Source organism: Gigantopelta aegis, chromosome 1, assembly GCF_016097555.1.
Source record: "Gigantopelta aegis isolate Gae_Host chromosome 1, Gae_host_genome, whole genome shotgun sequence".
Classification (NCBI taxonomy): Eukaryota; Metazoa; Mollusca; class Gastropoda; order Neomphalida; family Peltospiridae; genus Gigantopelta; species Gigantopelta aegis.
The window spans coordinates 46,008,691-46,021,779 of record NC_054699.1 but is presented as its reverse complement, the minus strand read 5'-3'; the positions used below and the strand labels follow the sequence as shown (position 1 = coordinate 46,021,779).

The window sequence follows — 13,089 nt, the reverse complement described above, 5'->3', positions numbered from 1 at the left end:
AAATTGTATAGGTAAAATATTTCTTTTTTATTTACAGGTATGAAGGCAACTGATGCGATTTGCCGATTGCAGGCAGAGGGTTTGGAGACGACGTGGACGGTGAACATCATGCTCAGTGTTGTGTCAGTGAAGTTGACAGATTTGGAGGCGGATGTGTAATGGTTTGGGGTATTTTCTGTGGAAATGGCTGTTCTCGACTTCTTGTCATCCATGGCAACCTCAACGGTGCTACATACCACGACCAGGTGCTCGCCCAGGAACTTGTGCCCTTCATGGCAGCTCATGGTCCAGGCCTGATCTTTCAGCATGACAACGCCAGACCCCACATGGCCATCTTGACAAGGGATTACCTGCGGGCATCAATGTCATGAACTGGCCTTCAAGGTCGCCCAACCTGAATCCCATTGAACACGTCTGGGATACCTGTGCACTCTCAGGAACCCTCCACAGACTTTGTAGGAATTTGGTACCTCATTAGTGGAACAATGGCACCATATCCCTAATGCTGTCTTTACACGCATCAGGCAGTCAATGAGGCGGTGTTGCCTTGCAGTTGTGGGTACACATGGAGGGCATACGCGCTACTGAACCTGTGACGACCCTGCTTATGAATTACCATTTTGACAGATTTTTTACTGAATATTTATTCCTATTCTTTCTTTGGACATCATACAATAAAAAAAAATAACCCTTATTTAACACATTGTTCTGTCATATTTGCTAATTAGCCAAGATGAAACGGTTGTGAAGTTTTTAATCTGACTCCATATAGTAATTTTAACTTAATTCATTACGGAGTTACACGTCAATAGATAAGTTCTCTTTTGAATCATTAGTTTTTAGTGTGTAACGAGAGAGAAATTGGTGATGTGACCATACACCTCCCCACTGAGTTGTTAGAACTCACACCTCCCCATTGAGTTGTTATAGCTCACACCTCCCCATTGAGTTGTTATAACTTACACCTCCCCACTGAGTTGTTAGAACTCACACCTCCCCATTGAGTTGTTATAACTTACACCTCCCCACTGAGTTGTTAGAACTCACACCTCCCCATTGAGTTGTTATAACCCACACCTCCCCATTGAGTTGTTATAACTCGCACCTCCCCATCGAGTTGTTATAACTTACACCTCCCCACTGAATTGTTAGAACTCACACCTCCCTATTGAGTTGTTAGAACTCACACCTCCCCATTGAGTTGTTATAGCTCACACCTCCCCATTGAGTTGTTATAACCCACACCTCCCCATTGAGTTGTTATAACTCGCACCTCCCCATTGAATTGTTATAACTCAAACCTCCCCATTGAGTTGTTATAACTCACACCTCCCCATCTAGTTGTTATAACTCACACTTCCCCATCTAGTTGTTATAACTCACACTTCCCCACTGAGTTGTTAAAACCCACACCTTCCCACTGAGTTGTTATAACTCACACTTCCCCATCGAGTTGTTAGAACTCACATTTCTCCATCGAGTTCTTAGAACTCACACCTCCCCATCGAGTTGTTACAACTCACACCTCCCCATCGAGTTGTTACAACTCACACCTCCCCATTGACTTGTTATAACTCACACCTCCACATTGAGTTGTTACAACTCACACTTCTCCATTGAGTTGTTATAACTCACACCTCCCCACTGAGTTGTTATAACTCACACCTCCGCATTGAGTTGTTATAACTCACATCTCCACATTGAGTTGTTACAACTCACACCTCTGCATTGAGTTGTTACAACTCACACCTTCGCATTGAGTTGTTACAACTCACACCTCAAAATTGAGTTGTAGGTAAAAAACATGGACTGCTTTTTCAGGCCGTCATTTCAAACTTACACCTCCCCATTGAGTTATAATTTACACACCTCCCCATTGAGTTATAACTTACACCTTCCCATTGAGCTATAACTTACACCTCCCCATTGAGCTATAACTTACACCTCCCCATTGAGTTATAACTTACACCTCCCCATTGAGCTATAACTTACACCTCCTCATTGAGTTATAACTTACACCTCCCCACTGAGTTATAACTTACACCTCCCCATTGAGTAATAAGTTACATCTCCTCATTGAGTTATAACTTACACCTCCCCACTGAGCTATAACTTACACCTCCCCATTGAGCTATAACTTACACCTCCCAATTGAGCTATAACTTACACCTCCCCACTGAGTTATAACTTACACCTCCTCATTGAGCTATAACTTACACCTCCCCATTGAGCTATAACTTACACCTCCCAATTGAGCTATAACTTACACCTCCCCACTGAGTTATAACTTACACCTCCTCATTGAGCTATAACTTACACCTCCCCATTGAGCTATAACTTACACCTCCCCACTGAGTTATAACTTACACCTCCTCATTGAGTTATAACTTACACCTCCCCATTGAGCTATAACTTACACCTCCCCATTGAGTTATAACTTACACCTCCCCATTGAGCTATAACTTACACCTCGGCACTGAGTTATAACTTACACCTCATCATTGAGTTACAACTTACACCTCCCCATTGAGTTATAACTTACACCTCGGCACTGAGTTATAACTTACACCTCCTCACTGAGCTATAACTTACACCTCCCCAGTAAGTAATTATAAAGCACACATCCCCACTGACTCATTATAACTCACACCTCCCCATTGAGTTGTTTTCAATCAGATTGGTTACCTCTTATGATGAGAAAACTCCCAGTGAGATCATCAATAAAATCAATACCCATTACAATCAAACATACATACATTGTACATGTATATTTTCATTTTAATGTTTTGATTAAAACACTTATTTCTTCACAAGAAGCTTCATTCTATCAACCTTCACATGATTAACTCTACAATGGCAACAAAGAACTAGTTTAATGAGAATTATGTGTAGTTCTCTTCATTCACAAACAAGCTGTAAAAGCATTCCAGGTGAACGAGTTGACAAAAGACCGGGTTCTACCTCAAGAACCGCACTTCAAAGTGATTTCACTGAGAGGTCAGGTCAATAAACACACATGTGTATACACCGCGACATCAAACACCAGTCAGTTCCTTCATACAATGTATGCCTTGTCGCAGATTTAACACGACACGCTTAGATTATGTTGTTGACTTATGAAACTATTAAATTTTCATCACTGGAAGGCAGGACATCTTACACTTTAATAAAGTTAAAAGTTGTTTTTGTTTAACGACACCACTAGAGCACATTGATTCATTAATCATCGGCTGTTGGATGTTAAACATTTGGTAATTCTGACATACACATGTACATATAGTCAGAGAGAGGAAACCCACCACATTTTTCCATTAATAGCAAGGGATCTTTTATATGTGCCATCCAACATACAGGATAGCACATACCACAGCCTTTTGTATTCCAGTCATGGTGTATTGACTTATGAAACTTAATTTCCATCACCACGAGGAGGGTAATTTTACACTTCAATAAATATGAAGAGAAATTTAAGTCTGTGATTGTATTTCAAAACAAGGGTGATGTCAAACATTCATTCATATTTCAAAATCATTCAGCAATTATATATCATCACAATGCCTGTATGAATGATATCTGAAGGCTTGAGGGGGAGGGAGAGGATAAGCAAACTACTAATATTTTCATGGCTTCAAACAGAAAATCTTTCTTATGTGATGAACAAAATAGCAATGTTTTACATGACATTTTCAAAAGGTGTTTTTTGTTTTCATATATTTTTGTAATTCTATAACTTACGTGCGCATGATATACATTCATAAACCCATGTGATAATTTAGAATATTAACCCGCATAATAATGGTATGCAAATTTAAAAAGGTATATGCAAATTTGCAAGGTATTTAGGGTATAATGTGTTGCTATCAATGGGTCATTTGTTTACAAGCCAACAACACCTGTATACTTGAGTGTAACATTTTTATAATATTTAGTTAAACTGCGTGACATCAAACTAATTTGTGCTAATTGTGATGATGTCATATTATCAATGTTATTCTAGAAGTGTTACAGAATAAATAGAATTCATTACTAATGTTTTTTAATATGTAAAATATCAACCTCGTCTAGTTAATCGGTATTTGTCTCGGCAGAGCCACGACAATTACCGATTTACGTAAAGTTGGTTGATATTTTCCATATTACAAAACACTTGTGACAAATCCTCTAAATATGCAATAGGACAAAAACGAAATGTTCATGGCCCTCAAGTGTGTGTTCACACAGCTCCCCCTCCCAGCAATTAACTTCTGTGAGTCTGATCCAATATAAACTTTGCTCCAGTCTTTACCATGACCAAAGTCAAGGTGAGTTGAAGAGCACTCTCCTGAAATGGTGCTTAGGTGAGTGGTCACATGATGTTTCAAATGATATTCATTAAAAATATAAATACAGTGAAACCTCTCAAAAGCGAACCCTCTGTAAACTGGACCCTCTGTAACCGGACACTCATAAAACTGGAATTCCTTGAAAACAGAATGTTTTTTGCTGCCTCTTTTTAAATAGCTGTACAGAAGAGTACCTCTCTAAACCGGAGGATACCTCTTAAAACTGGACTATTTACTTGGTCCAGAGGGGTGTCCGGTTTAGAGGAGTTTTACTATATATATATATATATATATTGCAAGGTGTGCAATTTATCACTCTCCTAAAACTTTCCAGGCGAGTGTTTTAGGAGAGCAGAAGTGATCATGTGCCTCTCCTGCTGAGGAAGGAAGGAAATTATTCATTTAACGACGCACTCAACACGTTATTTAAGGTTATATGGCATCAGACATATGATTAAGGTCCACACAGATACTGAGAGAGGAAACCCGCTGTTGCCACTTCATAGGCTACTCTTTTCGATTAGCAGCAAGGCATCTTTCATATGCATTATCCCACAGAAAGGATAGTACATACCACAGCCTTTGTTACACTGGCTGGAACGAGAAAATGCCCAATGGAGCCACCGACGGGAATCGATCCTAAACTGACCACACATCAAGCAAGTGCTTTGTCACTGGGCTACATCCCACCCCTTCTCCTGGGGAAGTCTGTTTGGATAAGAAAAACCAGGCCTCAAAATAGCAAAGAAAATATGGCCTGCCATTATTGTTTTAAAACAGCAGGTCAAACAAAATACATCCGGCTAAGAAAAGAAATAAGGTCTGCTAGCAATAAGACAACACAGGGTGACAGTGAGGTTTGGGACAGTGTGAAAAAGACATAGGAACAGTGAGATATATTGTAGAACATTATAAAATTAAAATATAACACGAAGGAAGGAAATGATTTATTTAACGACGCACTCAACACATGTTATTTAAGGTTATATGGCATCAGACATATGATTAAGGACCACACAGATATTGAGAGAGGAAACCCGCTTTCGCCACTTCATGGGCTACTCTTTTCGATTAGCAGAAAGGGATCTTTTATATGCACCATCCCACAGACAGGATAACACATATCACGGCCTTTGATACACCAGTCATAAAAAGTAAAACAAAAAGGTGTTAAATACACCCACCCACCCCGTAACGCTACATAACAATTGGACCTACACTCACTCACCCACCCACCCACCCCCTCGAGCCTTACGTAATATTTGAATGGCCCCTGTCAACTACCTCACATTTTATAAGATATAAACTCAGCACACCATGAACATGTACATATACTCCTGTATATGTTATCCTGTCTATGGGATGGTGCATACAAAAGATCCTTTGCTACTAATGGACGAAGTTATTGCACCTGCCAGAGCCAGGTTCCCTCTCCAACCCACCCCACCCCTTTCCTGTCCTGGATGGAGGAGCCAACCGAGGCCAGCAACTGTGCCCTGGACAGGCGTGCGCTACCACAGCTTGGTCTGACCTGACCTGGCCTAATAGAAGAATGTAGCGGGTTTCCTCTCTAAGACTATACATGTATGTCAAAATTAGCAAATGTTTGACATCCAATAAACCATAATTAATTAGTGGTAATCAAGGTGCTCTAGTGGTGTCGTTAAACAAAAAACAAAACAAAATTGAGGACAGTCTGGTATAAGATGTAATCTCACCCACCTCACATTATAAGATATAAACACAGCCCACCATGAACTTGTAGTTCTGTGGGAATTAATAAACACAGCCCACCATGAACTTGTGGGAATTAAAAAGCCATCTGTTAGCATAATAATATGTCAATAATCCTTTTGTTTATCCATGTCACTTATTTCTCAAATTAATTTAACCAACAAATTAAAATATGCTTAAAAATCCAAATTTTGAAATCTGACATCATGTGCTAACTTTAAACCCGCAATAAAATCAATAAGTACTATAAAAACTTAATAACAGCAACTGAGTAACAAATAGTCAAAAGAATATGAACTTCAAATACCTTTAGACGAGATATGCCTATAACATGCACAAAAAGAGACGAAGTTTTGTCAAACTCTCTTACCTTGATCAATTGAAGTGTGTACGTGTAAATAAAGAAAGATGTTTGGTGACTGGGACCTCAGCGGAGTCTGCTGATGAAGGCATTTGTAACAGATGGCAGTAAATCAGTCTCTGGGAGCTCTCAAGAACACAGGTCCGGCCTGTCAACAAATATGTGAAGCACTGACAAGCTGTAACATAAGACAGTGCCCAGCCACTGGAGAAATTGTAGCCACACTTACAGGCCAAAATATTCACTACTGTGGTTTACACCAGTCCTTGGTTGGTTTGTGGGTTGGTTGGTGGGTGGTGTATACTGTCCATATGTGTGTAAAGGGAGGTGGGTAGGGGAAAGAATGAATAATAAGAGGGAAGGAGACAATCCAGAGAGAGGGATGAGGGGGAAGAGTGAACAATAGAGAGAGAGAGAGAGAGAGAGAGAGAGAGAGAGAGAGAGAGAGAGAGAGAGAGAGAGAGAGAGAGAGAGAGAGAGAGAGAGAGAGAGAGAGAGAGAGAGAGAGAGGGAGGGAGAGGAGGACGGAGGGAGGGAGAGAGACAGAGAGAGAGAGAGAGAGAGAGAGAGAGAGAGAGAGAGAGAGAGAGAGAGAGAGAGAGAGACAGACAGAGACAGAGAGCAAGAGCAGAAAGAAAGACAGACAGACAGACAGAGAGAGAGAGAGAGAGAGAGAGAGAGAGACAGAGAGCAAGAGCAGAAAGAAAGACAGACGGACAGACTGACAGACAGAGAGAGAGAGAGAGAGGAGGTGGGAGAAAGACAGAGAGGGGGAGAAAGACAGAGAGGAGGAGAGAGAAGGGGTGGGAGGAGGATGACAGAGATATTCCTGATTGGCAACATCCTACAAGACATTTTTCTGAGATGAAGCTCAGTGGTGAATGCTTGCCTACGGTGCTATGGGTTGTAGGATCAAACCACAGGTGAACCCATAGTTTTATTTCTCATTGCATGCTACTAGTATGCTCTCTCAAGTTTCAGTGGTGAACCTAGATCATGTTATGAGCTATGTGGCTTTCTGCTAACTGCTAATAGAAATCTCGTTATTTTCCCATTCCAACCATTGCCCCAGTGACTGGACCATCGAAGGTCATCATATGTGTTGTTATTTCTATTGGATAGTCCATATAACCGACCCAGTGTATTTGACAGGAGTACAATACATTGTATGTAGTGGCAGCAGGGTATCTCTCCAACTCTACTGGTGGGTCCAGAGCGGGGGGTCTCTGGGGTCCAGAGTGGGGGGGGGGGTCTCTGGGGTCCAGAGTGGGGGGGGGGTCTCTGGGGTCCAGAGTGGGGGGGGTCTCTGGGGTCCAGAGTGGGGGGGGTCTCTGGGGTCCAGAGTGGGGGTCTCTGGGGTCCAGAGTGGGGGGTCTCTGGGGTCCTGAGTGGGGGGGTCTCTGGGGTCCTGAGTGGGGGTGTCTGGGGTCCAGAGTGGGGGGTCTCTGGGGTCCAGAGTGGGGGGGTCTCTGGGGTCCAGAGTGGGGGGTCTCTGGGGGTCCATAGCGGGGGGGGTATCTGGGGTCCAGAGTGGGGGGGTCTCTGGGGTCCAGCGTGGGGGGTCCCTGGGGCCCAGAGTGGGGGGGGTCCCTGGGGTCCAGAGTGGGGGTCCCTGGGGTCCAGAGTGGGGGTCTCTGGGGTCCAGAGTGGGAGTCTCTGGGGTCCAGAGTGGGGGTCTCTGGGGTCCAGAGTGGGGGGGGGGTCTCTGGGGTCCAGAGTGGGGGTCTCTGGGGTCCAGAGTGGGGGTCTCTGGGGTCCAGAGTGGGGGGGGGGATCTCTGGGGTCCAGAGTGGGGGGGGGTCTCTGGGGTCCAGAGTGGGGGGGGTCTCTGGGGTCCAGAGTGGGGGGTCTCTGGGGTCCAGAGTGGGGGGTCTCTGGGGTCCAGTGGGGGGCGGGGGGGTCTCTGGGGTCCAGAGTAGGGGGTCTGTGGGGTCCAGAGTGGGGGGTCCCTGGGGCCCAGAGTGGGGGGTCCCTGGGGTCCAGAGTGGGGGTCCCTGGGGTCCAGAGTGGGGGTCCCTGGGGTCCAGAGTGGGGGTCTCTGGGGTCCAGAGTGGGGGGGGGGGTCTCTGGGGTCCAGGGTGGGGGTCTCTGGGGTCCAGAGTGGGGGGTCTCTGGGGTCCAGAGTGGGGGGTCTCTGGGGTCCAGAGTGGGGAGGGGGGGTCCCTGGGGACCAGAGTGGGGGATCTCTGGGGTCCAGAGTGGGGGTCTCTGGGGTCCAGAGTGGGGGGTCTCTGGGGTCCAGAGTGGGGGTCTCTGGGGTCCAGAGTGGGGGGTCTCTGGGGTCCAGAGTGGGGGTCTCTGGGGTCCAGTTGAAGTGCTCTTTATCATCACATTTTTGTTTTAAAGAGGTTTTTTGTTTAACAACACCACTAGAGCACACTGATTTATTAATCATCGGCTATTGGATGTCAAACATTTGGTAATTCTGACATATAATCTAAAAAAGGAAACACACTACATTTTTTTCCATCAGGATCTTTTATATGCAAGGAATCTTTTATATGTACCATCCCACAGACAGGATAGTACATACCACAGCCTTTGGTATACCAGTTGTGGTGCACCGACAGGCGTCGCTCCCACACAGACTGCGCACCAAGCGAGCACTTTAATACTGGGCTATGTCCCACCCGCTTTTTGTTTTAAATTCAACATCCAAAATGTACAATTCTAAATTGCCCTGAAAATGATCATCTTTATCCAAACATTTCCACCCCACCCCCATCCCCAGCCCCCTCCCACAGATCTTGCTCAATTTGACGTATTTCTTTTCAACCCTCAAATTGTTCTTCTTAGAATTTTGTGACCCCTACCTCACCTCCCCTTTACAGAATCCTGGATCCATCCCTGAATGTTTTGCTTAGGTGTAATTAACCCAACATTTCTTTGTTTCTAAACAATGGGTTGCAAGACAGGTGTTCCTTGACCTGCCCTCCCCTAAAGCCACCCTTGACAACAGGTTCGATAAGTTAACTTAAACCTGCATTATGACAAGAAGTGTATTTGCAAAGTAAATTTGCTCACACAAAGCTGAGAATATTGACAGTTTGTTTTGAGGACAAGTCAAAGCAGAAGCCAAGACTTGTGGTTATTAAACAAGTAAGGTATGGAGGAAAGTCGATATCATGTTTATGGTACAAGCCAGGCTTGATGCACAGTTGGTCTAGGATCGATCCCTGTCAGTGGGCCCACTGGACTATTTCTCATTACAGCCAGTGCACCACGAGTGGTATATCAAAGGACATGGTATGTGCTATCCTGTTTGTGGGATAGTGCATATAAAAGATCTCTTGCTACTAATGAAAACATTTAGCGGGTTTCCCCTTTGAAGCTATATGTCAAAATTATCAAATGGTTGACATCCAATAGCCGATGATTAATAAATTAATGTGCTCTAGTGGTGTCATTAAACAAAAGAAACTTTGTTTATGGAACAAAAAATACCAATAGCAACTGAAGCAGATAAAATAAAATCCTGTCATACGTGTCTAAATTGTTTTATCTACAATTTTTTGATAGGTTCGGGGGGGGGGGGGGGGGGGGGTGTAATGGTATATGAAATATTAAAAAAAAGGTATAATAAAAATAGCAATTTACTGTTAAAATAGTTTCATAAAAATTTTTTTTTTATTTTTTTATTATTCATTCATTCATTCATTTATTGAAGGAAGGAAATATTTTATTTAATGATGCACTCAACACATTTTATTGATGGTTATATAGAGTTGGACATATGGTTAAAGGACCACACAGATATAGAGAGAGAAAACCCACTGTTGTCACTTCATGGGCTACTCTTTTCGATTAGCAGCAAGGAATCTTTTATATGCACTATCCCACAGACAGGATAGTACATACCATGGACTTTGTTACAACAGATGTGGAGCACTGGCTGGAAGGAGAAATACATGTAGCCCAATGGGCTCACCGACGGGAATTGATCCTAGATCGATCGCACATGAAGCGAGTGCTGTACCACTGAGCCACATTCTGCTCTTGTCTGTAGACTGACTCGAGTGTCACAATAATCCTGTTACACATCACCTACCTGTTTTTAAAACAAACAGGAGGTGGCAGGAGGCAACTGATCCCCATCCCATCCCAGCCACAGGAAGGAAGAAAATGTTTTATTTAACAACACTCTCAACACATTTTATTTACGGTTATATGGCATCGGACATATGGTTAAGGACCACACAGATATTGAGAAAGGAAACCATGGGTTACTCTTTTCGATTAGCAGCAAGGGATCTTTTATATGCACCATCCCATAGACAGGATAGCACATACCACGGTTTTTGACGTACCAGTCGTGCCCAGCCACAGAGCACATTGATTTATTAATCATCAGCTATTGGATGTCAACCACTTCATAATTTCTGACATAGTCTTAGAGAAGAAACCCATACATTTTTTCATTAGCAGCAAGGGATCTTTTATATGCACCATCCCACAGACAGGAAAACACATATCGCAGACTGATATACCAGTCATGATGCACTGTTGGAATCAGGAAAAACCCAGTCAGCTGAATGGATCCACCGAGGTGGTTTGATCCTGCAATGCAAGCACCTCAAGTGAGCACTCAACTGACTGAGACTTCAAACATTTGGTTATTCTGACATATAGTCTTAGAGAGGAAACCCGCTACATTTTTCCATTAGTAGCAAGGGATCTTTTAAATGCACTTTCCCACAGACAGGATAACACATACCATGGCCTTTGATATATCAGTCATTGTGCACTCGCTGGAATGAGAAATGGGCCCATCAAGCGAGAGCTTTACCACTGAGCTATGTCACACCACTAACGTAACAAATACAATAATATGTACTGCACATAAAATAGCCCTGGCTGCTAATCCAAAAAAAGAAAAAGATAAGCAATAGGGTGGTGACCGCTAGTTTCCTCTCTCATCATATGTCTGACCCCATTAAAAATGGGTTGAGTGCGTAAATATTTCTTTTTAGTTTTTTAAAGAAACAAAAATGATTTTTCCCCCTCATTTTCAATATACATGAATACAGGCAGTGACTGCACCACTAATAAAACTGTTTTGTTTTTTTCTGTTATGGATATTCATCATGTATTCCAGCATCTAGATTTCTCCATCTCTATCTGTTGGTATTTCAAATACTACAGCCCCACAACACATTAAGCCCAATTCCAGCAGCGTGTCATAGGCAAAGATATCTGGTTTATATTTGCAGAAAAAACATTAGGACCCATTTGAGAAAAACTAAACAAACATGGTCTGCTTAGAGAGCCTGGCCTTAATACCTTGCTAAATCTAGCAGGCACATGCCAATGACCAGGTTATTCTGTCCTGCCACTGGTCTGTAAGATGTATATATCCACCTTGACCTGCTATTGTGGACACCTGAATACACAGGACAGACAGTGCACACACAGTAAACACCTAACTTCCCAGGCTTGTCCAGGTAAACAGGCAAGAAGCAAATTTCATCAGCTATTTCAAAGATATAAATTAAGGTAGGGACCTAGCTCAGTCGTTAAACTGGTCTCCGTGGTGTCATGGTTAAGCTATCGAGCATAAGGCGGGTAGGTACTGGGTTCGCAGCCCGGTACTGGCTATCACTTAAAAACAAGTTTTAACGACTCACTGGGTACGTGTAAGACCTCTACATTGACTTCTCTCTTATTAACCACCAACAACTAACTTGCTGTCCTGAACAAAAAATGGAAAAAATGTAGCGGGTTTCTTCTCTAAGACTATATGTCAAAATTACGACAGGTTTGACATCCAATAACCAATGATTAATAAATCAATGTACTCTAGTCTGGGTTTCTGCCAGAGGGTAAAACGGATATGGCGCCATACCTAAAGATGTTTTGCTGATTACATTTTTAAGTTAACCTTTTGACAAAATTAATTATTGTATGACTTTCTTAACCCTAACTAAATTAATCAATTTTTCTTTCTGGGGGAGGTCCCCAATACCCTGTTGACTGTGGTTGCATTCAATTCCATAGCGCCATACCCAAAATATTTCTTTCTGGCAGAAACACTGGTAGTGGTGTCATTAAAAAAAAAAAAAAAGTTTAATTTCCCCCATCTCAACCAGTGCCCTACAACTGATATATCAAAGAGTGCCGGTATGTGCTGTCCTAAATCCAAATGTTTTTCATGGTCCCTTTTTAAATATCAGATCAGAATATAACCTCTCTAAACAGAATCCTTCTTAAAAGCAGACTTTTTATTTGGCCCCAAGGGTGTCCGGTTTAGACAAGATTTTTCTGAAACGTAAATATTTACAAAAATCCTTTATCATCACAATTCTTATGCAAGTCGAATGTTAACATCAAATTACTAAGAACAGAAGAACTAAGAACATTCTGGATGTACTCAGGTTGTATAGAGATACATTGTATGGTAACTGTGATATGAATCGTTCGTGCTGGGGTATTATTAAATATCTATTCTATTCTATTGTGATACGAGGGAACATGATATGGAAGAACGAACAGAGTGAATCACCCAATCTATAGACACTGTCCTACTTATGTGTGTGTGTCTAAAAGAATGTAATTTCTGCCTCACAAATGGGCTGGGTAGGAACCTCTCACTGGTTGAATTACAGCTTGTTTAACAAAAAAAAGAAGAAATGTTTCATTTAATGAGCCTCACCATTTATTTACGGTTATTGGCGT

At 42.6% G+C, this 13,089-nt stretch overlaps 1 protein-coding gene across 2 annotated transcripts in view; it reads right to left on the bottom strand.

Annotated features, from left to right (window-relative positions):
• Nucleotides 1–13,089, bottom strand: part of LOC121368408 — a 51,237-nt gene that overhangs the window by 23,498 nt on the left and 14,650 nt on the right. Inside the window, exon 1 of one of the 2 annotated variants that reach the window (XM_041493124.1) lies at nucleotides 6,427–6,566. The exons of the other annotated variant lie outside the window; for it this stretch is intronic. The gene's annotated coding sequence lies outside the window, so the exon portion shown is untranslated. Of the gene's footprint in view, nucleotides 1–6,426; nucleotides 6,567–13,089 lie in introns of those variants that run through there. 2 annotated transcript variants of the gene reach the window in all.